We start from the raw sequence: 27,368 nt of genomic DNA, 5'->3' as shown, positions 1-27,368 counted from the left end.
CTTTCTGAAGGATGGTGTCACTCACATTTAGGGTGGGTTCCCCTCCTCTGTTAGACCTTACCAGGAACATCCTCATAAACACATTTGGTGACTCCAATTCCAGTCCTGTGGACAATGAAGATGACCCATCACGGGTTCCCTCTTCCATCACGGGTCCCCTCTTCCATCACGGGCCCCCTCTTACATCACAGGTCCCCTCTTCCATCATGCCCTCATAGCATCCGTCACTTCTCTGCTGTGAACTTCCTGTTGTGTGTGGAATTGCCCATCCCATGGCTACCTCTTCCTCTCGCCTATTAGTTCCATGAAAACTGGTGCCTAGACTCATTCATGGTTGTGGCCCATGATCCAGCACACTGCCCCTGACACAGTAAAATCTGTCTGAACACATACCATCTAGTTAACAGTGCTAAACTATGACCTGTGGTCTTCTGGGCTGCAGAAACTGGATGTTATTCAGCCCTGGAAAGATAACGCCATGATGGTTCTTCTGCCATTCTGTAAATGAGCGGCCTACCATTTATGACATTGTTATTAAAGAACTGGCCCTTCAGTGTGTTTGACACCAAGGACCAACTCTTTCTATCCATGTTGCTGCAATCCTCTGCCTTCTTAGGATGAGAGAAAAAGGCCTATTCTTGATGTGTTGTGCTCATAGAAAAAGCCTGAGCTTTTCTGTAGCAACCAGTATTCCTTTGCTTCCTGACCTCCAGCAGTCCGCCCTGCCCTGGGAGTATGTCTCCCTTATTGTTGGCTGGGGAGTACTTTCTTTGTGCTATGGCTTTCTTTGTTCTCTTGCTTTCTCCTTTGGCTCCTCCATCCACAAGGGTCTCCAGGAACCTCCCTTGCTTCCTGTACAGACGAAGTGATTGAGCTCTTTGTCTCGGCTTCATTTCCATTGTTCTTTTGTGCAAGGATCATTTTCCAGGTCTTGCCCTGTGATTACTCTTTCCATAGCACTTTTTGCCCAAACCCCGTCAGTCCCCAGTGTGTTTCAACCTCAGCCTGATGTTAGCCGACCCAGGGAGCTTCCGCTACTCTTTATTGGGTTACTCGCTACCACCCAGCCCCCTAATTGGCAGCGTTCCCTATGGAAGAAACACCTGGGGGTGCAGCTAGGGACGTGAAATGTACAATGTCTAAGAAGTTTCCACTTTGTACTGCCCATGGTAATCTTCGGAGCCGCTGCTGGGCGACTCAACCCCCACGTGAACCTATCAGCGCTGAGCGGAACGTGAGTGAAAGCGTTCGGGGCACAGCTAGCTTGAAATCATCTACGTTCTCCAGTTTCCTCATCCATGCAATGGTGGTGACAGTGATGTCTACATCATGAATGGGGGTGAGCACAGAGTCGTCGGCTGGTGGTGTGAGTGGCCTCAGTAAGTACAGGAGCGAAAGCCCATGCGGCCACATCATGGTCTTTGGAGTGCATTGGTTATCTTCGTAGTAAATAGGACTTTGCAAATGTGATTACATTAAGTATCGTCATGGGTGGGCCCTAAATACATATACTCATAAGTAACGTGGTAGAGAGACTTTCAAGCACAGAAGTCGATTTGACTCAAGAAACAGATATTTAAAGATGCCACACTCCTGGTTTTGAAGATAGAGAGGCCATGAGCCAAGGAATGCCACTTTAGGCAGTTAAAAGGGCAAGGGAGGACACTCCTCGCTGCTGGGATGGGCCTTTCAGCTCATCTATCTGTCTAGACTTCTGACCTACAGAACTGTGAGCGAATAAATGGGAGTTGTTTGCTAGTGGGTGGGCTATGGTGGCATGGGTACGCAACAGAGAGAACAGATAGAGCTGTTAGCATTTTGAGAAATGAAAGACGACTCTTCAAATGAGCTAATAGAGGGAAATAGGACGTGAATGAGAGGTAGATGATACTACAGGGGTGGTGGACTGAGGTGCAGAGGTCCTCGAGACAACCAGTGCATGGGAGGATACGGGAAGGGCTGGACCGCTGCACCTCAGCTAGAGACAGCCAGTGCATGGGAGGATACGGGAAGGGCTGGACCGCTGCACCTCAGCTAGAGACAGCCAGTGCATGGGAGGATACGGGAAGGGCTGGACCGCTGCACCTCAGCTAGAGACAGCCAGTGCATGGGAGAATACAGGAAGTGCTGGACCGCTACACCTCAGCTAGAGACAGCCAGTGCATGGGAGGATACGGGAAGGGCTGGACCGCTGCACCTCAGCTGAGACAGCCAGGGCATGGGAGGATATGGGAAGGGATGGCACTGCACCTCAGCTGAGAACCTTCATTGGGGCAGACTGTGAAGATCCCAAATGTTAGCATGTGTAAGTTCTTGCTGGAGGAGAGCAGCCATGAGTAGCAGATGAGGGGAGGCTCACAGCATCATGAGGCTGAGGAAATGGTGAAATGTCCTTTTCCATTCGGGAAAAGAAAAAGTGTCGTCTGGAGAAATTTCTCTAGGCAGCAACCAGGAATCTTAGAAAAGAGGACCTATCACCAGGCGGTGGTGGTGCATAGCATAATCCCAGCACTCAGGAGGCAGAGGCAGGCAGATCTCTATGAGTTCAAAGCCAGCCTGGTCCACAGAATGAGTTCCAGGACAGATAGGGCTGTACAAAGAAAGCCTCAAAAAAAAGAGGATCACACAAACAACAGCAAACAGGAAAAACAGCCATTTTCTAGGGATCACAGTGCCTCAATAGGGATGCACGGACAGTTCAAGGACTGAAAGCCTTAAAAATACCTCCTAGGTCTGTCAACCAAGTCAAGACTGTTGTTAGAAGCAAACTGCGTTTCCTGTGAGTTCTCCATATATCACAATCAGTTTGCATATTATGTTGTGAAAACACACATGTTCACGTTTCCACATACAACCTTTCTTCTCCTTCTACCTAACTGGCAATGTCTTGCCCATATTCCAAGTCTCAAGTAAAGGATGACCTTGAACTAGTTTCTATGCCAATACTGTAAATAAATATGTTTTGATTTTTACCAATTTACAGTACATTTGTAGACTATGGTTCCTTCCTTCTACAGTAATTCCACCTATTCTCTCAATGGGCATAAAGACTCCTGGGAATAAATATCAGATCATGGCACTGCCTTCTGCTCGCCTCCTTGCCCATCCATGAGGGACTGTACACATGTGGATGGATGCATGGATTAACTGATTCACTAATTGTATGCTGTAGTCACAATTCTCACAGAATGAAGAAAATAGCAATGTTCACAGCACCCCCATCGGTGTCTAAAGAAAGGAAGCCCTCTGCCATCCTAGCCCACTGAGAACAGAATATGGCAAAAGGAACAGAAGTTTTACAATCCTTTTTAGAAAACATAAATTTTTTATATTCGATTCAAAATTTATAAGTAGGTGCTTCATTACAAACATAAACAAAATGGAGATGTTTAATAAGAATAAGAATACTGTTTAATGTTTGCCCTCATCCAGTCTGTGGCTGTCAGCATCCAGAGTTTTGTCCTAAAAACCCTCAAAGTGAAAATGACATAATCAATTATTTCTAGTGTTTTTATAACTCAAAACTTTTCAAAGCTTTGTGTATGAAAACGAGGGTACATTTGTATAAATTATAGGAACAGCTGTATCCAACACTTGTCAAGATTAACGTACTCATACCTGAGTTATGAGCCAGTAGGACTAGATGCAGTACTAAGAGGGAGGAAGCAGCTAAGAATCTTCGCATCGTTAAGTGAAAATGAGTTTTAAACATGTAAGTCAATTAAATGTATGTTTAAAGGAAACAAACAGTCTGGATTATTGAAGAGGGAGATCTAACGGTAGAGTGCAGCTTTAAATACAAGAGGAGAAGAAGAAAGAGAATAATGTTTGGTTGGATTGCAAAATCCTGTTGTATCTATCATAGCACCCCAAATCGGAAGGAAAATGGAAACACATCTTGGAAACCCGATTCGCACACGTGACTCCATGACACAAAATCCATGCATCATTTTCTTACCAACCTTTATCACATCTCACAGCTGGATCCAATGAGAGGCTGGATTCCTTCTTGCCTTTGTGTTGGAAACAGTTTTGTCTCTTCCCCTCGCTCTGAGTCCTCCTGTCACCCCCGGGGACCCAAGGGCCTGCTAGGCTGTTCATCGTTAGTATTTATCACTTTTACAGAATGCCACAGGGTGCTCAGGAGTAGACTGTGCTATTAAAAAGAAAACACAAAACCCTTCTTCTAAGTGGGGACACCCCGTCCATTAAAAGCACTTGTGGAATCTGAAGAAAGGAAACCAGCAGGACTGCTGAGACAGTGTCTCAGGCAGGACGCATTTAAGCTGCCCCATGAGGTAAATTCTAGAAGGACATGGAGAAGTGGACTTTAGAGGACTCTCTTCCCTTAACCTGGCCACTCGCTGGAATGGCCTCAGGTCACCAGTTCCCCCTGGGAAGGAGCAGGTGGCAAATCTAATTTTAACAGCTAAGTATTCAAGTCATAGACCCGGAGGATGAACGGTTGGCTTCCTCCTCAGTGGGACCATCCATCCACCTGTAGGGTGAGTGACAGCTGCTGGGGTAAAACTCACACTTGATGGAGGAAGACGGACCTCACCCTGTTGCCTGTGATGAGTACTCAGAAAACACTGCTAAAACTGGTGATAAAAATGTTGCCCAGAGAAGACCACACAGACCTGATTTCCTCCTTCATATCACCCACGAAATGCAATTTCCTCACAAAAGGTATCTTTTTAATAAATAAAATCAGTAAGATGCCAAGAGAGGCGTGTTATGGTGGGAAAGAAGTGCTTTGGGTTTCATTTCCTCCGGGCCCTGCCCTTTGCCATCGGCAGGGCTGCCAGATTGGAACCACGATTTCAGTCCTTCAGATTCCGGTAGAGCTCCTGCTTGGTATTTCTGATAATGGCATATCTTGAGTTCAGCCTATTTTAATTCTTGTCCCCATTGTCTATGAAATTGTGTGACCATAGGCTTAAGGTCAATATTAATCATACCAATTACATTTGAGAGATTGATACAAATGTTATTACCCAGGTTCATCAAATAGTCCCAATGTCACTTGTGTATTCAGTTACATACTGACATTGCCTACCATATAGCAGATACTAGCAGACATATAGCAATTACTTACTAGTTGATAAAGTGTTGGTTGGAAAGTCTGTAATGAGGAGGATGACAAAAGAAAGAAAATTTCCTTATACTACTAGTGGATTTCCATTACATTAATTATAATCACCAAGTAGTAATATTCAGCTGGTATGAAGATCTGTCCTTCATAGCTGAGAGGAAGAGCGCTTCCTTTGAAGCCTTCATTTCATAACCCTTTCCACTCTTACATAATAGAAACGATAAGTGTGGCGTGAGCGCTCTGCTCCTTCCCCAATGGGTATGCTTTAGAGCACCCACAAATGTCATGCTATCTATTTTTAAGTAGGGTGCTGCTGGGTAAACAGCTGAATCGTCTGAACCCAATAGGGAAATTCAAAGTTTAAATAAGCTATTTTATCTCCTTGAAAATAAGTGGTACAGACTGCCTTGGAGCATATGGGTTCTTGCGTTCAGTCACATGTAAATGCCCTTCACTTTGGTTATAAAGTTCCAGCTGAAGAAATTGGGAAGCAGAGTATATTCTGTAACGCTGATTCCCCATCTCAGGATCCTTAGTCCTCTGCGGAGAGTCAACCTGTCCTTAGGTCTTTGAACCTAATGGCGTTTTTACCTTGGGGTTGAGACAACGCAAAGACAACATGAATGCAAAATCCAGATAGACGGGAATTGCAGGTTGAGAGTTTTTCCACGTAATTCATATTTTTAATGAAAGTTTCACATGCTAATTGTGGAGGAAAAACTCAAATAGTAAAGAATCATATATATATATATATATATATATATATATATATATAATCATATAGTTGAAAGTTAAAAACTTTCCACCTGTGTGTATTCCTTCACCTCCCCAATAGCATTTCCTCCAGCTATGTTCTGTGTGTGTTCTTGAGTTCATTCATATATGTATATACGTGTATCTGTGTATATACATGTGCCTATGCATATTTGCACAGATATATAAAGGGAGCCTGCTGTGCCCATTTTTGTTGTAATATGTCCCTTCAGGACTGACTGCTTTGTATTGACTAATACAGGGGCTCATACCTGGGAGAGGCTGAATCTCTCGGTAGTCCTTAGCTGCCTGTAATTCTTCATCTAAGCCTGGGCCCCATGAGATTCTCTCCCTTCAGGAAAAACATGTGACCATGAGTTGTGTCCCTGCGTGTACTGATTCTGCCCTCCTTTAGTATGAGATGGTAGGGCGTGTCTCCATGAGGCCAGTGATTTGGTTTTGCCTGAGTTTGTGTTTCCATTACCTGGATGTGTGTTGAGTGCACAGCAAATAAGGAGTAAACATTTGTTAAGGGAATGAATTCTCCCATACAATGAAGAGTTCCTAACTTTAACAAGAATGAGGTGGATTGAAACATGTTGTCATGCAATGATGGTAAGTTTGTGCTATTGAGTGAGAAAGGCCAAGAGCTGGGCGTATTCACCATATAATTCCACTCTATTAAAAGAGAAGACAGTGTATGTCTGAGCACACAGTCATTTATGTTTAAGCATTTCCATGTTTGTCTATGTAATATGTACATGTTTATGCTAATATTTGAATATATATGAGTGATGAGAAAAGTCTATGAACTTGAGAGTGGACAGACCTGGGAGGGGTTAGAGGGAAGGGCTGGACACATAGAGGAAGGGAAGGAAGAAAGTCACATAATAATATTTCTATTAACAATATAAATTTTTTAATATTTTTAAATTAGAAAACAAATAAATACTATAACAGATTGTGTTAAAACAATTCTTTTTGCCTCTTAATCAGCTAGGCAAATTGCAGAAATTGTTTTTATAAATGCAGCTTTTCCATCAATGTTTTTTGGCATGTGCATATGTGTGTGTGTGTGTGTGTGTTATCATCAACTCCTTTAGAAATGGATTATTTTACATTGCTGCCTGAGTTCAGGCAATAATAAAATATTAGCACTAAGGCGTGCTACGTTTTATGGGCTACATCTCTGTTAAAATGAAGAAATGTGTTACAATGACTTCGGGACTGAGTTCTCCCAGATGAGCCTGTGATGATGTCCCCCCAAGAATCAGGTCATGTGTCCCAGTTTCCATCCACTCTTCCTGATCACGTGTGCTACAATTTTCCCACTTAAATACGTCTTGATATTCAGCTGCCTCCCACACAGAATTCATATTTCTCCTCTTGGTTGCTGTGTAAGAACAAAAGAAAACGTAGTTTCGCAAACACGAGACAAATTTATCCCTTCATTCACAGAAAAATTTGACTCCCAATATAACTGACAAGAAAGTCAAGGGCTGCAAAGGGAAAATCTCTAACAGATATCTATCTATCACGGGGTGTGCAAACGACACTGAAGACAGACCCTGTGCCCAGCAGCAGGTACCAACACAGAATGAACTCATGGTATTTGTGTAGACTCTTGTCCCATATTTTTTTTTATTTGGGCATAGTTTTTTCTTACTGGCCTTTTATTTGTATTTTATGGTTTCAGATTTTGTGTTTTTGTGGTGTGTGTGTTTCCTGTGTTTTTTTTTTCATTTTTTAAATACTGTGAAAAATCTCATTAAAAATACATTTTTTAAAAGAAAGTCAACTGCCATTGGTCAGCGTCCACTGTCCCTCTGGATGGAAGCTGCCCTCACGCCTGGCAACAGCCTCTGCTATGCACTGCTTCAGAGATCTTCGAGTCATATTGAGAAACTTGTCTAGCTTGTGCAGAAACTAGGAAATCACATGGCTTTTTGTTTTTATATTACTTAGGAAATAGCTCCTTCTCAGGAAAAAAAGGTTTCTTGTGGACATTACAAGAGAAGACATGTGTCTGGGGGTCAAACTTGGGCCCTCGGACCTGCACAGTACGTGTTCCACCCCTTAGCTGTACTCCCAGCTTCTCCAGTGTGTTCTCCTAGTTGTCTACTTCTGACCCAGTAAAGGATTCTGTTTAGTATTACAGGATGTCATAAATGGAATTTACCTTAATTCTTGTCTGTTAACCCATAGACTTTTACTCCACACACACACACTTGCTAGCGTGAGCAGGAAGCTAAGCCCACTCTTCTCTGCAGCGAAGCATGGGGACTGCCACAGGGAGGTGCCACGGTCCCTGAGGAGCTTTCACAGGGCCGGTGTGACTCATTAAGAAAAGATAAAGGAAAAACCCAAAGCCTCTCTCATGTGAAGGGCACCCGCGGCATTGCTCTCCGTAGGTGGTTCAGTTTTATAGTGGGAAAACACTGTTCTGAACCGTGTGCTGTGGATTTGTGCAGGGGAGAGGGCTGGGAGAACACTGTATTTTTAAAAGGAGAGATAATAGTAGCATGTGTGTGGTTAGCAAGGTTCCTGTTAGTCTTACATCCAAAAACAATCATTTATAAACATAAATAGGCCCTTTTTCCCTCCTAATTTTTGCCATCAAAATGTTGATACGGATCTAGGAAGGTTGCTCAGCAGTCAAGTACCTGCAGTAACAAGTTGGAGAGACAAGAGTTCGGGTTGCCAGCATCTATGGAAAAATCCAGACACCCTGACACATGTTTATAATTTTAGCAGTGAGGCTATAGAAGCAGGAGGTTGGCTGGAGCTTGCTACCCAGCTAGACTTACTCAGTCAGAATAGGTAAAGTCCAGGTTCACTGAGAGACCATCCCAAATAAGAAACGGGCTGGAGAACAGTAATGAAGACATCTGACATCAACCTCCAGCCCACACACACATACATGCACACACATGAACACATGCATAGAGCACATACATGCAGTGTTCTAAACTGTTGGCATGCTCAAGGTTTATGGAATCAAATGTAAGGCATATGTCTATTTTTTTTTTTTTACTAACAATCATACCTACTTGCCTCTATAACACCATTTTGTTTACACTAATACCTTGGGAAATATATATACTGGCACAGACTTGACAAGAATTCTGTGATCCTAACATTGGTTTTGGTCAAGAGTCTTCTAAACACATTTTCCCCTTGTATGTATCTATGTTGAGAGGTCGAAGCCATTTCCAAGATTGTTGAAAGAATTGATACATATTCATTGGTGGTTTTCCCCTTTGTAGGGTTTAGAAGGTAGATAACTCATTGATGTGTGGTGTGGCCAGGTGGAACATTCACTGGCCCAGGAGGAGCTATGAAATCTGACTAACTCCTACTGCTTATCATTCATGTCAACTTTAATTACGTTCTGTGTGTCCGCACCTTCATTTGTAAGTGGTAGGGTTTGCCACGGGATGGTGTAACTAGAAGTCACATGAAGAAAACCAGCCAAGCTGTAAGACTAAGTGACCTTCTCACGTTCCCATCAGAAGCATCCTGGAATCTCCACACAGCAAGCAGTTCCATATTAGTGTCTCCAGTCCCTCTTGGAAACCACTTCTTCAAAACATGTCTAAGGGCCCATGATAAATAAAAATGGACTTTGAAATGTGCTGGGTGAGGTGACAGTCTTTAATTTTCCTCACTGGGCCTGCCCAGATGTGGTGATAGGGCTCCCTTGGCCTGGCTTCAGTATGCCCTGTTGTGAGCTGTAGCTTTGGAGACCTGAAGGTCTCCATGGAAATACACGTGTGCAATTTCTTGGATGCTTCCAATGCCTTGCTTCTGAATGCTGGCCATGGATCTCCTTCCTGCCTATACATACCCACACATGAACACACACACACACACACACACACACACACACATACACACACACACACACCGGCTACTCCATGCACTGAACCATCATATGCCGAGGTCCACTCTAACAACACACTTTGAATGCCAGGTTCCTCCTCCTTCCCCACCATTGATGGATGAAAAGTCAGGATTCAAAGTTCCTTTATTTCACTTCTAGGTTGATGAATAAATCAGTTCTAACCCAGTTGAGGTAGATAAGCGTGTCATGAACCCTTTTGTTTCATTTCATGGGCCACTGACCTTGGAGTGGGGTTTATAGTTAGGCATAGCAGTGTCTGTAAGACCGACAACTTCATCTCTCCTCTTAAGTTGCTTAGAGATTAGTTGGTGAGGCAGCCTTCTAAGCAAATGGTTTTTTAAAATGAAGTATTTTACATTGATTCAAGTTCTTAGAGTAACTCTGGGTTTCTGTAGTTTGTCACTGTATTGATGTTTATTAAGGTGGGGCTTTATGAATTATTGGCCTCTTAGAAAAGAGGTTTAAAAGAAAGATTATTGTAAACAGAGACTGTTTTTGTCTCCTGGCCACCCAGACCCAAATAGTCACACAAAACTCTATTAATTAGAATACTGTTTTACCAGCAGCTCAGGCATATTCCTAGCTAGCTCTTACACCTTAAATTAACCCATTCCTATTATTTTATATTTTTCCACAAGATTCATGGTTTGTTATCTCACATCTTGATTTTGGGCAGCTACATGGCATCTGCCTGACTCCACCTTCTTTCTCCCTGCATTCATCTTAATTTTCCCACCTAAATATGTTCTGCACTGCCATAGGCTAAAGCAGCTTCTTTATTAACCAATGGTAATAAAACATATTCACAGCATATAGAGGGGAATACCACATCAGATCGACCTCTCCGATTCCTATTTATATCATCTGATGTGATGCTTCCGTTAACTTCAAGTCTTCCTGTTCATGTGTGAACAAGAAATTTAGAGGAAAAAAAAACTATTACTGAATTTGATTGGCCAGTCAGTCTGCAAGGTGCTGGGTACAAAGGAGAACACAGAGGTTTGATTTTTGGAAAGAGTTTGTGGACATCCAGAACAGCTAAGTACAGCTACGTAAAGACTTCATATTTACATGTAGGCTCTTGACCCAAATAATAACTTCTCCACAAAATGGAAAGAGCATATTTAACCAAATATCTGAACCTGAAGACCTGTAAGCAATCGGTGCCTGAACCCAACTCTAAAGCCTTCCCTTTGCCCCACAAGCTGCTCCCTATGCCCCTACCTGTGGTAGTTATCTCTGCGTGGCCACCTAACTAGGCCGGAGTGCCCAGCTATTGAATCAAACCCTGATGTGACCGTGGCTGTGTGGATGGCGAGCCACATTTAATCAACAGAGAAACCTTTAGAACGAAACTGAAGTTTTCCTGGAAAGACTTTTCTAATATGGCAGCCTCACTCCTGCCCGAGCTTCTTTCTGGGTGACCTCTGTGGGGTTAAGACTCGCCATTGCCACACTCATGCACGCCTGTGTCTTAAAACAAATTTGGAGTTTTCTTCTGTTTTTTCCCCTGGCCAGTCTGCCATCCTCTATAGCCAAGCCTCTGGAGAATCCCCCAGATCTGCTAATTTCTCTCAGCTCTACCAAGGCTCAGAGTCTTGGATTTATTGTATATTCGATTACAGATGAGGTCTATCATGAATTAAATAGACTTTAGAAACTTCTGCCATTCAAAGATCTATCAACCCCTTATTACATGATTTCCACATAAAAATCATGTGGACCAAGCCCCTTTCACCTCCAAAATGCTCTACAAGCCTTCATTTGGTGGGCATGTCCCTGTCGTCATATTTAACAAGCATGTTCTGTCTGTTATTTAGTAGAATCTAAATTATTTTATATTTATAGTATCCTTATCCTTACAGTCTTAACCTTGTTAAGTCACCATATATCCTCATTTTATATTTGAAAGCCTGAAGTTAGAGGGAAGCCATGTAAGTAAACCAAAAAAATCCCAGGTTTGTTGATCAGATTTGTACCCGGTTCACCTGATTCCAAAATCTGTACTTTGTTGTAGCATATTCCTTCCTGTAAGTGATGCACTGTATGAGGTGACAGGTATTTCATCTTGACATGAAGATTACAATATTAAAAGTAAGATTGTTCTAAAATATTGAGTTCTCTTATAGTATGCTAAGGGGAGCTTAATTGGTTTGAATTTTGCATTTTTTAAAAACTCTATTGCATTTATTGATGGTGGGAGTGCATCACAGCATGCCTGTGTGATCAGAAGGTAACTTCCAGGAGACAATTCTCTCCTTCCACTGTATGGGTCTCAGAGACTGAACTCACAGCCTCAGACTTGGTAACAAGTGCCTTTATCCTGAGCCATCCCGCTAGCTCGTAAATGTTTTTTCAACACACTGGCCAGACCCAAAAAGGTTCATATGCGAGAATATGCTAATACATTCATTTTCTATATGCCTTCTCTGGCTTTGCATGTTGTAGTAACCCTACTGGTGGGTGTCACCCAGAAGGTGGTCTTCACCAGCTCTTCCAGGAGCTATTCAAAAAGATTCAAATCACATCTAGATAAAGAGCTTTACAGGAATGGTTTTCCACACAGGGTACAATCAATAAAGTAAGGGCAACAAAAATCCATAGAGCTCCATTCGAAAAACATGACTCTCAGGTCCCCAAACTATTCATTCAACCAGTACGTGGTAAGCATTGATTTTGCAGAAGGTTCACTAGGAAAAGCAAAGATGAATAGCATTATCTTTCTGATTAATAATGAATATGGCCAAGCCCCCGCCAGATGCTGTGAAAGCCTGTTTTTTAATACTGTGGTCATGACGAATTAGCAGTTAGTAAAATCAATTTAGTGGGTTGGGAACAACGTTATTTTTAATTAAGTAGAACACAATAGAAGAGAATAGAAAAAGAAGCTAGAGCTTATGGGGAGATGGAAGGTTAAGTTTTTATTTCTTCTTTCCTGTGTGTAGGGGCACTGGGTTTCCAAAGTAAGAGACTCTTCTTATTGTCGAAAGTAGTCAAAGAGTTTGAAGAGAGAAAAAGAAAACAAAAGGGATGCTCTTGAGTTCTCTTCCCGCTGAGAAAAGAAAGCTAATTAATGGTGAGTCTTTTGTAAAAAGCAGAGAGTGGCCTCCCTGGAGATTAAAGCTGGGGTAAGGTGCAGCAGGTCATCCTCCCTCTTCCAGCACCTTCCTTTGCTCAGCTTCCAGGGCTGCCCCTTGCTGTCCTCACACCGTTCTTGCTGCTTCTTGGTTCCTTCCTCCGAAGACGGAAGGACAGCTGAGTTAGTCATGGCCTTTGAGCCTCTCTTTCCTGCTGACACTCATTCATCCTCAGATATGAAAGTGCTGTCTACATGTCCACATGGATTTTTCCAGCCCAGATTGCTGGCCTACCATGTTGATATGCCCAAAGCTCCCACCTCAGCATCTCTTCTTGGATGTATCGCAGGCATCTCAACGTCAACACATTCCGAGCACACACTTCTGTTTTACGTGTGTGTGCATCAGCTGTGCATGGTGCTGTAGTTCACTTTGCATATGCAAAAGATAGATTTCTTGCCTAAGGGGATAGAGCAGTGGAAAAGTGTGGGAGAAAGACAGGGAGCATAGTGGTAACTATTGTTGTAAGGAGTGGTGGGCCGCTTTCTGCCACCCAGCTCCTGGCCACTGGCTAGCTTTACCCAAAATAATTACACGGAAACTGTATTCTTTTAAACACTCCCTGGCCCATTAGCTCTAGCCTCTTACTGGCTAGCTCTCAAATCTTGATTAACCCATTTCTAATGAGTGTAGCACCACGAGGTGGTGTCTTACCGGGAAGATTCTTAACCTGCATCCATCTCAGAGAGGAGAGCTATGGCAACTGCTTGAATCTGCTTCTTTCTCCCAGCATTCTGTCCTGTCTACTCCACCTACCTAATTTTCTGTCCTATCAGGGCCAAGGCAGTTTCTTTATTAACCAATGAAAGTAACACATAGACCCTCCTCCATCAAACTATGGTTAAGGAACATTATATACGTGAGAAAACTTTCTTAATGGAAAAATATTTATTTGCATATAGAGTTTTATGTTTTAATATAAAATATAGAATCTGCAAATGAGAGAAAGCATGAAATATTTTCTTTCTGAATCTTGCTGTTTTGCTGAATATGATAATCTTTACTTGGTCTGTTTTTTCCAGCAAACAGCATAGTTTCACTCTTCTTCACGGCTGAATAAAACTCTATTGTATAAATGTACTACTTTCTTTGTATCCATTCATCTGGCGGACACCTAGGCTGATGCCGTGACTTGGTTGTTGTGGGTAGTACCGCAGTGAACAGGACTGTTAAGATGTCCCTGCGGTGTGTGTTTTGACTTAGAGTCCAGATCAAATCTTCCAGTCTTAATCTACTCCTCCTGGGCCTCTTCATTTCAGCCAACATTAACTCAGTCCTTCTAGTAGATCAAGCCATCCTTGCCACCTTTCTTGGGGTCATCTCACCTCCTTTCTTCCCTGCTACGCACCCAAGTCATCACTAGAAAATCCATCCTCTCCTCTCTCCATCACAGCCTCCTGGTTCTTCACCAAGGTTCTCCCATGAATCTCATCTCTGACTTTACTCTTGTTTCCTTTTAGTCAAACTAAAAGAGCCTTTTAAACTAGAACATGTCTGTCTCTATTCAAAACCTCAGCCAGAGCCTTTCCAACAGCCTGATAAAATACTGATAAAAGTAGCTATGGAACAGACCATCTGTGCACATACCAGGTTTAGATACCTTGTGCCTGAGGAAGTGTGATGAGATAGAACAAAGTTCAGATCCTCAAGATACATGATCAGTGTGTGATAATTTTTGTTATCACCTACATGCATAAAGACACCAGAATATGACTCTATCCTGTTTGGATACCGAGCGCTAGATTTTTGTGGTTTCGTGGTGTTTCACTGATAGAGAATGAATAGATTCAGTAAGGAAATATTCCACTGTGGCCCATTTAAATGCAGTGTTCAGTGTGCTGTAGGTGCTGCGACTTTGACGGCCATAGTAACCAGTGGGTGGTGACGAAATGCACGTGTGCACATCTCTGTAACTACGTTGTTTCCCTTCTTCCAGTCGGTCATGCCGGAAAGTCAAGTCCATGATTGCTAAGTATAATTAGTGATAGGCTCATTTGAGAAGCAGTATTTTGAAATTAATACTAAATGCTCTAAAGGAAACATATTCTCTGGAATTTCTTTCAGAATTTATGTTTAACTATTAGTGTATGAGATGGTTGACTGAAGATTTTATGGACTAAACTTGTACCATTTTAACAAGATTATCAGACTTTCTGTTCTAAGAGAAAACATCTATATTCATAAGCATTTTAAAATAACTGTACTATTTGTTCTAAAATAACTGTATGTGTTTATCAGGCTGCATGTTCCAAAGAAGCAGAATCAGCACCCTGCAAATCAGACACAGAGCTGGGGCGTGGATGGCACTGACAGCTGATGGGCTAGATGAGGGATCTGGGAGGTTTGAGCAAACAGCACAGTTTGGGTTTGGTGGATAACGTGTCTGTGTCTGGGTTTCTACAGAAACCCAACAGGAAGACTACTGACTGAGGTCCATTGGTTCTTCTGAATACCCAGGCAAGAATTCAAGCTTTCCTCTGAGAACTCCGTTTTGAAACAAGGAATTATACTTAAAACCCACACACGATATAGCGGAGAGACCGCAGCCTGCCCTGACTGTAGCATGATGGGAAAAACTCAGTGCCTAGCCTGGACTTTCTGAGCCAGCAGCTATCTATACTCAATGTGCCCAGAAGCAAGCAGCTTCGTGAAAACTACTCAGGGCTCCCCATTATCCTCCTGTGTAGCCAGTACAAACAAGTTTGTCTGCCACAGACAAACGCCGGGGCTGTTGATTTTGAACTCTTTTAGAATGTTTTGGATGTTCCTTTCATTTCACTAAATCTTACAGCCAGTTATAACTGCTGGCAGGGTGTGGTCTCTGTTACTTCAAGCTCTTTGTGTTCTTGCAAGCATCTAATAGTCATTATGTGTCAAATTTTTGAAAATCAGAAAAAAAAACTTTCAAAATATGTCCTGAAATTTTCATTTTTGGATCTCATGATGAATAAAGAATTGCTGAAGCAAAGGTCAGAATCTTGTTTAGATAGGATGGTGTGGTAAAGAGAGAACAGAAGTTTGACTGTGGTGTACAACATTCATCTTAAATCCCTTGGTACCTACCCTGAAGTCTCGATGTTCTCATTTTTGCAATGGGATTTGATAGCATCGTAGGATCAACAGTATGTTAGAAAATGCTTGTATATTTGTGTGCTTACTTTCAGGGCCAAATGCTACCCTCTTCCCGACTGCATTACTCATCAAAGAGAAAGTATTATTCCCAGCATCCCAAGCATTGAACAGGCTTAGGTCATACCTACAACCCTGTAGCAGTTCCGTGAAACAAAGAACAGTGAGCAAATCAATGGACCGATGGGCATGGCCTGAACCCCAAACCATTTCTCAGACATATGGGTCTCGAATAAAGGAAGAAGGTTCCCCAAAAGAGAACCAGTGTGATGCGACCCGAGAGCCAGCAGTGAGGTTCAGATAACTCCATCAGTGCCCACTCCAGTTATAGTACAGGATAGAACACTCATAAATATTCAGGGCCTGGATAGGTGGCTCAGTGGTTAAGAGGACTAGGTGCTCTTCCAGAGGACCCGAGTTCAATTCCCAGCCACTCTTATGGCAGCTCGCAACTATCTGTAACTCTACAGGCACCTAGCACACACATGGTACACAGACACACATGCAGAAGAAACTCTCATACATACAAAATAAAAACAAATGTAGTAGCTTTCCCTTCTTCCCCTTCGTAGAGCCAGCTGGAAGCCAGTATCCCCACTACTGCTTCCTGATGTGGTATCACAAAGACTTTGCCCAGCTGCCCCCTTCCTTCATCAGCTGACACCTTGAAAACACTTCCCAGCAGCCCCCAGAGCTGAGCTGATTTAAAAGGTCCTTGGGTACTCCCACAAACATAGTTCCACCCACTAGGGAACAGCCTGTATGGGAACAAACTCTAACCATAGGTAATTCAGCTTCCCCAAGAGTTGGTGCCCAGCTCGGAGTGACACGCTTTAAAGCTGTTTTCAGTCTTCATCCATCCTCCAGCTCTCCTGATCCAGTTAAAACCTGTAAATTTCCTTGAGGTCAGAGACTATGTTTTATAAACTGCTTTGTGCTTATTTACCCAGAAACTTTTATGGTGCAAGGTCCCCTGAAGACAAGTATAACTATTTGTAGGTGAAAATAATCTCAGAGTCACTCAGTGGACAGATCTCTTACACATTGAAACCATTTAAGAACCTGTGGAGGGAGCTTTGACAAGGGGTATAGCCCCTGATTTTAAGCAAGGTAGGTATTCACGCTTGGCCTTAAAAGGTAACTGTAAGTAGAGCAAATTCAGTCACTCCAGCTTTGGGCTTCCATAGGAGTGAGGCAGGGTGGTTGCTAGGGAGATCAAATCCTATTTGGGTAAGGACAATCTTAAGGACAGGCTAAGGATCTGAATATCATGTCATTGTAATTTTCCTATTCCTGCTCTCTTTTTTCTCCCGCTGCTTTTGCTATGAGAAGAGCAAGCTAAAAAGGCTGCAGGGACACTTAAGCCAAGTCGTATTTGTCAAGGTGAAAGCTGTGTGGAGCAGAAAAGCAGTTCTCCCAGCCACAAAGAAGATGCGAAGGAGCAGAGTGAGTAGGGAATCTGAGAGCCACTAAAAGTGCTTAGAAGGTCAGCACACCGCAGCCGTCTCTGCAGACAGCTGCCGGCGGGAGATTGAGCTCCACAGCCAAGTCTTCCTACCGATGCCAAAGCATGCCAGGATGCTCGGAGGCCTCCAGAGTCACTGTTACCAGTGTGACTGTCCTGAAAGGCTTCTGATCCCCAGCCACACTCCTCCTCACACGCATACAACTGAGCATTTTTGTTTAAGCCATAAAGCAGAGACCAGTGGAGGCAGAGTCCGTCTGAGGAGGCAAAGGACATCTCACTTCCTACAGTTTAAGTACTTAATGCTAGAAAATTATAGACCAGATAATACTTGTGGTTGTTTTAATAATTATATTTTGTTTTTAAGAGCAGTTAAATGGGAGCATGTGCTCCATTCTCGGTTTTCTTTTTCCTTTTTGAGGTATATTTGTTCATCCCTCGATCATGATGGATTCATCAGAGGCTGGCTAATGCTGTTAAAAGCATTGGTGCTGGACAGCAAACCTCTTGTTCGTGATGATGACCTCAGAAAGTCATTTCACCTCTTTTGAGTCTCGGCTTTGCCAGAGCAGAACAGAAATGGCAATGCCTGTTTCACGTTATTGCTGAATGACGCTGCCCCCAACCCTGTGTTTTATTCTGTAATTGTTAGATTTTTCTGTAGATAGCAGATCCCCACCTCTGCTTTCATAAATACAAGGTCTTGTTCTGTAATTGACCTTTGTTCATAAAGCCCGGATGGGCAAGCTCTTTTGGCCTCAGTCAAGGCCAAGAACCACCATTTACCTGATCACCGTCACTGAAATATTCTGTACTTTGAAAAACCTCAACAGTGCTAAGTGCTTGCAAGAGCAAGCCTATCAATGGCCCCTCTATATTCCCCACGTCTTCTTGTTTTGTTGTCTGTAGTCTGTCTGCCCAGCCAAATGCCTCTCTGACCCCGATGACATAGATCTCTGCCTTATGTGCCCACAACTACCAGCTCCATCACCTCCCCAGAAAAGCTCCACTTCCTACCCTTGGATTTTCAGGACATGCGCTCCACTCCAACTGCCCGGGCTTTCTAAGTGTCTGCATTCCTTTTGTGGCTCTCAGATTTCCCCAAATCTCACACATTTTCATTACTCCAGACCTCACCATCCAGCTCCCATCCTGAGATATTCCACTCTCAAGGATGTGCACATGGCTTCATCCCTCGGCCACCAGACCATCATGGGCACTGAATGTCTATCTTCCCCTAGGTGCAGCTACGGCTCAGGGCCTGTTGACAGCCGACGCCGTCTCGAGCTCTTAGGCCTTTCCAGGGCCTCTTACAGACAAGCCTCCCTGTGTCATAAATAGTCATTCTTGTCATTTTTATCCCAAGTCATAGAAATTACGCTTGGTGTTTTAATTCATTTTCCCATAAGCTGATCTTAAATCCGTGTGAAGTTGGATTTCCTTTTATCTGAAGTGTGTACTCTGTTGATTATCATAAAATAACAATAGTGCTTCAAAAAATATTTATAAATAATGGAAGGAAAATTGCCCCTGAACCCAGCTTGAGCATCAGGGGCATCAGCACTAACTAATCTTCTGCACCCCAGTCTTTACCTGCTACAAATTATAATAGAAAGTATAAAAAAGAGTCCTTACTGTCATTCAGTTTCACCATAAGAATCGTAGATATTATATGAACATATAGGTGGGCTTTTTGCAAAAATATAGCACAGATGAATGCTGAATACAAATACTATCTCATTCCTCGTTTTCATTTATATTGTAAAAAGTTGATCCTAAGACCCATATGTTTCCCATGTTTGTCATTTCCAAGATACAGCTTATAAACCAGAGCAACAGAGTTCATCAACAGTGTTTCCTTCTTTCTGATTAGTATAAAAAGTGTTGTGAGGCCTGCACTAGCATCTGAGAGAGAGTCAATAAAATAAGGCCTCTCGCATTGGCCTCTGAGATCAATAAAATGAGCATCTCGCACTGGAATCTTAGAGTCAATAAAATGAGGCATCTCTCTCACCTTAGGAACGTAAGGAAGTGTAAATGCAGGAAGTTAGCTAACCAAGCAAGAGAAAGGCTCAAAACATCATCACAGTTTGAGACATCCAGATGGAAGTAGTAACCTTGAATTGTAATCTTCCAAGGTTCCATCTGAGGAAGGTTTTTAAGTACCCCTTCCTTGATCTCTTAGAATCAGTATGATGCTCTTTTAACTTCATTTGAGGAAACCTAAAGGAGAGGAATTAAAAGCATCAAAAGACAGTCCTTTTCCAAAGTGCCTAGAAGGTGGATAAATACCTTTTGGTACCCATGGCCAACTTAGGAGGACTACGTTCTTACCATATAAGAAACACCTGCATCTTTGCGTGTGGTTGTTGACATAGTCTGTCACGTGTATGTCCTTGTACTGGAATGTCTAGTATGCAGCAGGATATCGTTCTGAAAGGCTGTTACTTTGTCATCCCCAAGATATTTATGGCTGGTTCCACTTACAATATAGCTGAGCTTCCAACCTTCATGCTCACATTTATAAGGTGCTTAAGTTCATGAATGCCTGTTTTACAGATGAAAAGACTGAGTCAAATATGTGATGACACACATAGTTAAACATATAGTAAGTAAAAGCTAGGGGGGGGAAATCACATTCATGCAAAAACTTAATGGATTACAGCACGGTTCTAGGCCCTGGAAATAGGTGAATAGTAAAATGCTTACACCTTTGTTAGTCTGCCCTCTTCTACCTCGGAGACTACAAACAGTTGTGAGTCGATCACACACACACACACACACACCAATCCAGACAGCCCTTATACGTATCAAGCACACAGATCTTAGGACAAATGTTCTTTTAAGAAATCTTAAAATTAAAAAACAAAAAAAAATATGTCCCACTGGGGTTCTTGGACGCTAAGATTTCTAAACCCAAAGAGATATTATACAGGGTCATTGGGAAGCCAGGGAAGCCTGCCCACCTGGAGAAGACAGCTTTGGGATACTTCCTGATGGGGAACTGTCGCTAAGAACTGCTAGTGTAGACAGTCTGTTCTAAGTTTATACTTCTGCTTAACACATTCAATTATTTTTGTGTTTGCAGTATCAAAGAATGGGACTCGACAGGTCCCACCCGATCCCTGTGGACAGTACAGTTTCTCTCACTACCACACAGTTTTGCCCTTGTAACTCAAAACCAGCCATAGACAAGATATAATCACCGACCATGACTGTGTTCCAATAAAGTTTATTGTGATTATTTAGTCCCAAGCGCTATAGCTCACAAACGCTGGAGTAAATAGACCACATCTGTAGATTTCACAGAAAAAGCTAATTTAGGCTGTGATGGTTTAGAAGGGGCTTAGGGGAGGCTGACGCATCTTTGGAGGAAAATTTGACATGCACTTCTAAGATGGAAGTGACCTGCCCACTGTTGCTCCTCTGCCCGGTGCTCTCTGCCCAGGCTGACACTTTCATGACTAGATTTTGATGACTCCAAGCTTCTTCTTATGCTAGAGTTTCTGCTGGCTGGACCCAGGCCTTCCTAAGGCTGACTGCTGTGGTTCTCAGATGTCACCCTTTCAGACAAGAGAGAAACAAGCGACAGCCAGCCGCTTTCGGACACCCTGTCATGTTGTCTCACCCGGTTTCCCCACAGCATTTATTTCTCTCAAATTACCGTGTTCATTTATTTCTCCGCTTATCTGAATCGAGTGCTGTTGGCAGATAAACAGTTAGAACTGCTTGCAGCAGGAACAATAAGAGCGGCAGGCAGGAAGACTTAGGAATTAACAGCACGTTCCATTAGGTGGTCGGCTTCCTGCTTTGGACCCTGTTCCATGGTTGAATAGATGGGCTGCTGTCGAGTGCCTGAGACATCTCGCAGTATAGAAAGCATCCGCACCCTGGGTGGAGCCTGGCAGCGTCTGATTACAGTCACTGTTTGGTGCTGAGCCCTCCAACTCTCAGTGACAACGTGTGACTTCAGCTGTAGACTTCAAGTAGGAAACTCCCTGAACTCCTGATTTTCTCAAAACTCTCAGACAGGCATAGTAGCACATGCCTGTATTGACAGCACTGAAAAGGAAGGCTGAGGCAGGAGGATTGTGAATTAGAGGACAACCTGGGCTACTTAGCAAGTTTCAGGCTAAATAATGAGAGCCTTCCTAAAAACTATAAAAAGAAAGAGAAAAACAAAGACAGGTGGTGGTGGCACAATCTTGAATCCCAGCCCTCGAGAGGCAGAGGCAGGTGGATCTCTGAAAGTTCAAAGCCAACCTGGTCTACAACGCGAGTTCTAGGACAGGCAGAACTGTTACACAGAGAAACCATGTCTCTAAAAAGAATAAAAGAAAATTAAAAAAAAATAAAGCTCTCTATTAGAGTATTAGTGCTTAAATACAAGCATTAAAAAGCAAATAATCTCCTCTTAGATCTAGCAGTATTATCAAACTTAGCTGTAGGAGACTGATTTATGTGGTATTTCTGTCGTTGGGCCCGGCTGCCTCCTGGGATGCCTCAGACATGCAGGACCACCTCCTGTCCCACCACCCACAATGCCTGGGCGCTTGTCCTCTGCTCCTCTTTCAAGCAGGACTTCCAGTCCTAGCCTGGCACCAGCAGCAGCAGCATAGCCTTTCCCAGGCAGTGGGAAGAGCTAACCTTCTTTTTAGATTTCCCTCACTCTTATTCAGTGCAGTCAGCTGGGCAGCAGTCAAGGCGGCTCCTAGGTGTTAGCAGCAGCAAACAGCAGGTCACCCGGGGGGAGAGCAGTGGAAGGGAGAAGGAGCACCCCTAGGATCCTGCACGCCTGGTGCTCTGAAGGCTGTTTGTAGACCTAGGCTGGACTCATAGAGGTGACCGGAACACAGTGCGAGCAAACCCGAGAGTCCGTCTAGACCACACACGTGTCAGTCAGCAGAGGGTGGGTGCTCCCTGGTGATAGAGACTATCACCAAAATCTAAGGCATTAGCTACTCAGTCAGCAGAGGGTGGGTGCTCCCTGGTGATGGAGACAATCACCCAAATCTAAGGCATTAGCTACTCAGTCAGCAGAGGGTGGGTACTCCCTGGTGATGGAGACTATCACCAAAATCTAAGGCATTAGCTACTCAGTCAGCAGAGGGTGGGTGCTCCCTGGTGATGGAGACTATCACCAAAATCTAAAACATTAGCTACTTAGTCAGCAGAGGGTGGGTACTCCCTGGTGATGGAGACTATCACCAAAATCTAAAACATTAGCTACTCCTAGCCATGAAGAAGCAGATTCGTGTCTGCCTGGAAGTCTGTAGACTTCCACATACATAGGACTGTGGCTTCTTGGGGGTTGAGGGCTGAAAACCCAGCCCAGTAGTGAAAAGGAGAAACCGAAGCTCACAACTATCTTTTCTCAATGACCAAAGATGGGTAACATTGCACATTTTGGGCTCTTCAGAGCAGTGTGCTTCCTTCTAATACTGTGCACCTCTGAGATGTCCCTCTTTTGGTTTGAAGTATTTAGGTGTGCGTACACACACACACACACACACACACACACACACAGAGGCTTAATTACAGCAATTTTGCTCGCCCGACCAGTTCAGCAATGGTATTTTTCTTCTTCGGGGTCTACGTTTTCTACATCTCTATTTTTTTTAGAGCTAACTTCTTTGTTATTTTCTGCGAAATCTTGCTGCATGCTGCCTTTAGGTAGATGAATACTATATTAATATTTATGCTCCACTCCAGTAGAAACCACATTGATACAATTCTTTCACCACTATCATTTGAAAAGAATGATTAATTGAAAGGCATACCGATTAAACACTTCTCAGCCCGTTCCCCTAGCAACGATGGCAGACTATTTTTCCTGGAGCTCAGGTTTCTGCCTTGAGCTAGGTTTGCAAAGCACCCGAACAGAAACTGTCATATTAGCTAATCAGTCTGTCATTCATCTCTAACGTATTCCAGAAGGCAACACTTAGGAACCTCGCGTCAGCGTTGAGAAATGACGAGTGGCGGGTCATCAGTGACCCTGGTTTGCTGTTAATTTTTAGACTGCGATTGCTAAGCTGATGGCAAGGATCTGAACACGGTTGTCGCTGTGCAGTGAGTCACTTACCAACTGGAGGAAAACAAGATTATTCTCATCATTTGTAATTGTCTGAGCAGCCCTTGTTGCTGTGGTGATCCTGAGCCCTTTTAGCGCAGAAAAATGAAAATTCTACATTGCTACTAGCGTGGCTGGTCAATGACAGATGTGTTGTATGTGATGAACTATGAGATTGAGGATGTAACTATACAGTCCAGCAGGTACAGCACAGCACAGCACAGCCCAGAAGGAAAATCTCCATCAGCCACTAGCCAGTAGTGAAGCCCAGGCACTGCCCGGCGGAGACTCTGCTCTTCACACCTGTGCCATGACCTAGTTCCATAGATTCAGGTCCCTCCGTTGTAAAATGAGGGGGAAACAGTATTCATTGTGTGGATCAAAGAAACTAACAGAACACACTTCAGAAAGCATCTGCACTCCGCGAGCTCAGCCCAAGAATGTGGAAGTTGTGTTGGGAAGACCCCGCTACGGAAGACAGCACTTTGGTTACAGGAAAGAGCACAGAAATAACACTGATATTCATCTCAAAGCTTCCCCCATGGTGCCTAGCTTTTACAGAAAGTGCTCTTCAGGTGGCTTTGGGAGAAGAGACATCAATGATCTTCTGTGTAATGGTCAGCCTAGCAAGATAAATTTATTGATTCAATAGTAGCATGCATATTATGGAGGTAACCAGCATCTTTCTCCTTGGATTTAAGGCCTACTCTAAAGGAAGGAACTCGTCCTTTGTACTGCAAGCATAGCCAAGGACCTACAGTTGAAAAGTTCATAGGCCCTAGGAGTAAACCTACTAATACTGTTCTGCTTAGTTGATATAGTATTAAACTGTCTTCCAGAAGGTTATCTTTTTTCCTATTATTGAAAATAGATTCTTTTCTCATACAGTACATCCTGATTACAATTTCCCCTCCGCTACTCCTCACAGTTCTGCCCTCCTCCCCTCCCATCTCGATCCACCCCCTTTCTGTCTCTCATTTAAAGGAACAGACTCCTGAGAGATAACAACAAAACATAACAAAATAAAATGTAAGATAAAACAAAACCATCACACTGAAGTTGGACAAGGGAAATCAACAGAAGGTAAAGAGCCCCAAGAGCAGGCACAAGAGTCAGAGACCTACTCATCTCATATTAAAGGCTCCCATCAAAAGACTTAAAGCTTTAATATATATGTAGAAGACCTGTGTAGGCTCTCTGTTTGCTGCTTCAGGCTCTGTTAGTTCATATGAATTTTGTCCAGTTGACAATTTAGGGGGCCTTGTTCTCGTGGTGTCCTCCATCCGGATTCACAACTGGTCAGAGTGTAGAGAAAAAGTGACTGTAGATTCCTCAGCCTTAAACCAGGACCTCTATATTGTACTCCTTTCCCAAGGCTCAGGGAATAACCAAAAAGGGGACAGGAAGATTATACAAACTAGAGCAGTGGAAGACTGCTAAGGAATGATCAATGTCTTCGGACGTTACAAAGCTATTGCACTCATGACCTCATGGCAGCTCTGGAAACCTGCCCAAGATCAAGCCAGTCACTGTTCTAGCATGGATGGGTGAGAAACTCACAAGGGCCCACCCCTGAATGAGAGGCTATTAGCAATGAATGTCATTTGATTACACAGAGAAGCCCATGGTTTGAAGGAAGAAAGAACAATGCTTTTGATAGTGAATGTGTAATTTCACTTTCTACAGTGGGCAATATTTAGAAATCTATATCCAGTGGAGATAAGAGCCATCATGGACAATTTTCTTAACACTTTTAAGTTTCAAATTCACAGGCTGTTTCTCATGAGAATGTTCTGATTTTTAAAGTTCAGCAGGAGCACTCTTATGTTTTTCTGTTTTCTTGAGATGCAATCAGTGTGTTATTCTCTTTTTCTTTAATGTTTTATACAATATATTTTGATCAGGTTTCTCCTTCCCCAACTCCTCTGAGATCCTCCCTACCTACCCAACTTTAGCACCCTCTTTATCTTTCTCTCGTTCAAAAGAATACAAAAAGGGAATATCAAAACAAGCAAATAAGAAAATAATAAAATAAAAATTGACAAAAGAAATGTAGCAAAAACCATTGAATTTGTTTTGTGTTGACCAGCTACTCCTGGACAAGAGGCCTGCCTGGAGTGAGATGACCTGAGCATTTTTCAATCCCAAGACTTCCCCCGTGTTCTTTGTCCAGTGATTTCAGCTTTCTAAGCTCCAGCCTTTCATTGGAAAATTACAGAAAGAAAATAAAAGCCCCAAGTTACACTGCTAAAATAAGTTACTATGAGCAAATTGCTTAGCATAGTTAAATGTGTCACTTTCCATAGCCAGGAGCTACTTAGCATCTAAATATTAAATCCCGGTATTTAAGGAGCTGATGTTTTATCACTCCATATGGTGGTACCCACCTTTAATCCCAGAATACAGAAAACTGAGGCAAGTGGACTAAGAGTTCCAAGCCAACTTGGGCTACAGAATGAGTTACTGGCCTGCCCATGAGACCCTAACACACATACATATATACATGCATACATACATACCTATGTGTGTATGTGTATGTATGTAAATATGTATTCATTTTATCTTATCATTGCAGACCTAGAGGGCGCCCCTCTAGGACCCTTCCCCCCATTTCATTATTGGCAGGGCCATGCTTCTAGTGTCTCTGTAGTGCATATCCCATTGTGGCACGGCAGCTTCGACTTATGAGCATGTTGATTTAGAGGTCGTCCTCTGTTTATGTATCTGCTCGTCCCTGTTGTAAGCATGTCAGTGGTGAAATCAGCCCAGCCCTAGTCGGTCTCTTTGGATTAAGCTCCGTACAGGGCACCATGCATTGTGGGCTCTTTTCACTTCTTGAAGGATAAAGCCAGGGGTTATTATGTGTTTCTTTCACCAGTGGAAGAAGAATGAACCTGAATAGGAACTAGGTTGAGCACATGCTGAAGTAAAAAAAGAAAAGAAAAAAGAAGTTGAAAGTAATGTCATAATGTATTAAAAGTAAAACAGAATATGTAATGCCCTGCTCAGCTTCACAGAGAGGGAAGCATAAGAAAGCAACGCACCGCCAGCACCCTTTCTGTGGACTCCACAGTGAAGGATGTGGAGCAGGATCCAGCCAAACCTGAGGAGAAAAAAACTGACTGGTACCTCCCCCAGGTCATAGACCAAGCAAGATGTCAAACATGGAGACGCTTTCATAAGTGTAGTGTGTGTGACGTGTGCATGCCGGAGAGGCCAGCGAGTACAAATACCGAGAGAAGGCCATTGACTCTTCTGAAAACCTTGCTGGGAAACCTCCCAAAAGGTTCTTTAATCAGATCCACTGGGATGAGATATAAACCATAATAAGACCTCAGAAAGAATGGGTGGATGGAAAGTCAATACATCTGGCACAGCGCAGGGGTCAGGACAGAAAGAGAGCAATCATAGGGTGGGGCAGGGGTGAAGTTAGAGAGACCCCGAGGAGTCAGGGAGCACCCCAACTCCCAAGTGCTGCTGGAGCAAGGTCGGTGAAAAGTTCAAATCCAGCGGCTTCCCTCTCCATCACGTTCTCCCACCTCAGCTGTGATGAGTGTGAGAACACTGAGAAGTGTTCAGTTCCCAGAGCCAGGGGTTCCCACTTTGCAGATGCTGTGCACTTGCCTAAGACTGCAACATGGGTGTGCATGTGTTAAAATGATTGTCAGAGCGATTACCGTGAAACTTTAATATCCAAAAAGTTCATGTCTGAGGGTTAGATAATTCATCTCTATTCCAGACTCATTAAAAAAAAAAAAGGCAAGGACAAGAAAAGCTTCCAAAAGTTCAATTTTATTGAAAGCGAACTGTCT

At 43.1% G+C, this 27,368-nt stretch overlaps 1 protein-coding gene across 12 annotated transcripts in view; it reads left to right on the top strand.

Moving 5' to 3' along the window:
- LOC121458699 (disks large-associated protein 1) overlaps window positions 1-27,368 on the top strand; it is a 798,580-nt gene that overhangs the window by 546,148 nt on the left and 225,064 nt on the right. The window lies entirely within an intron of this gene.

The sequence above is a fragment of the Microtus oregoni genome, unplaced genomic scaffold, assembly GCF_018167655.1.
Source record: "Microtus oregoni isolate MIOR12 unplaced genomic scaffold, Mior012 000018F_ref0000195, whole genome shotgun sequence".
Lineage (NCBI taxonomy): Eukaryota > Metazoa > Chordata > Mammalia > Rodentia > Cricetidae > Microtus > Microtus oregoni.
Note: the sequence above shows the minus strand (reverse complement) of the source record. Positions and strands in the feature narration are given on the sequence as shown.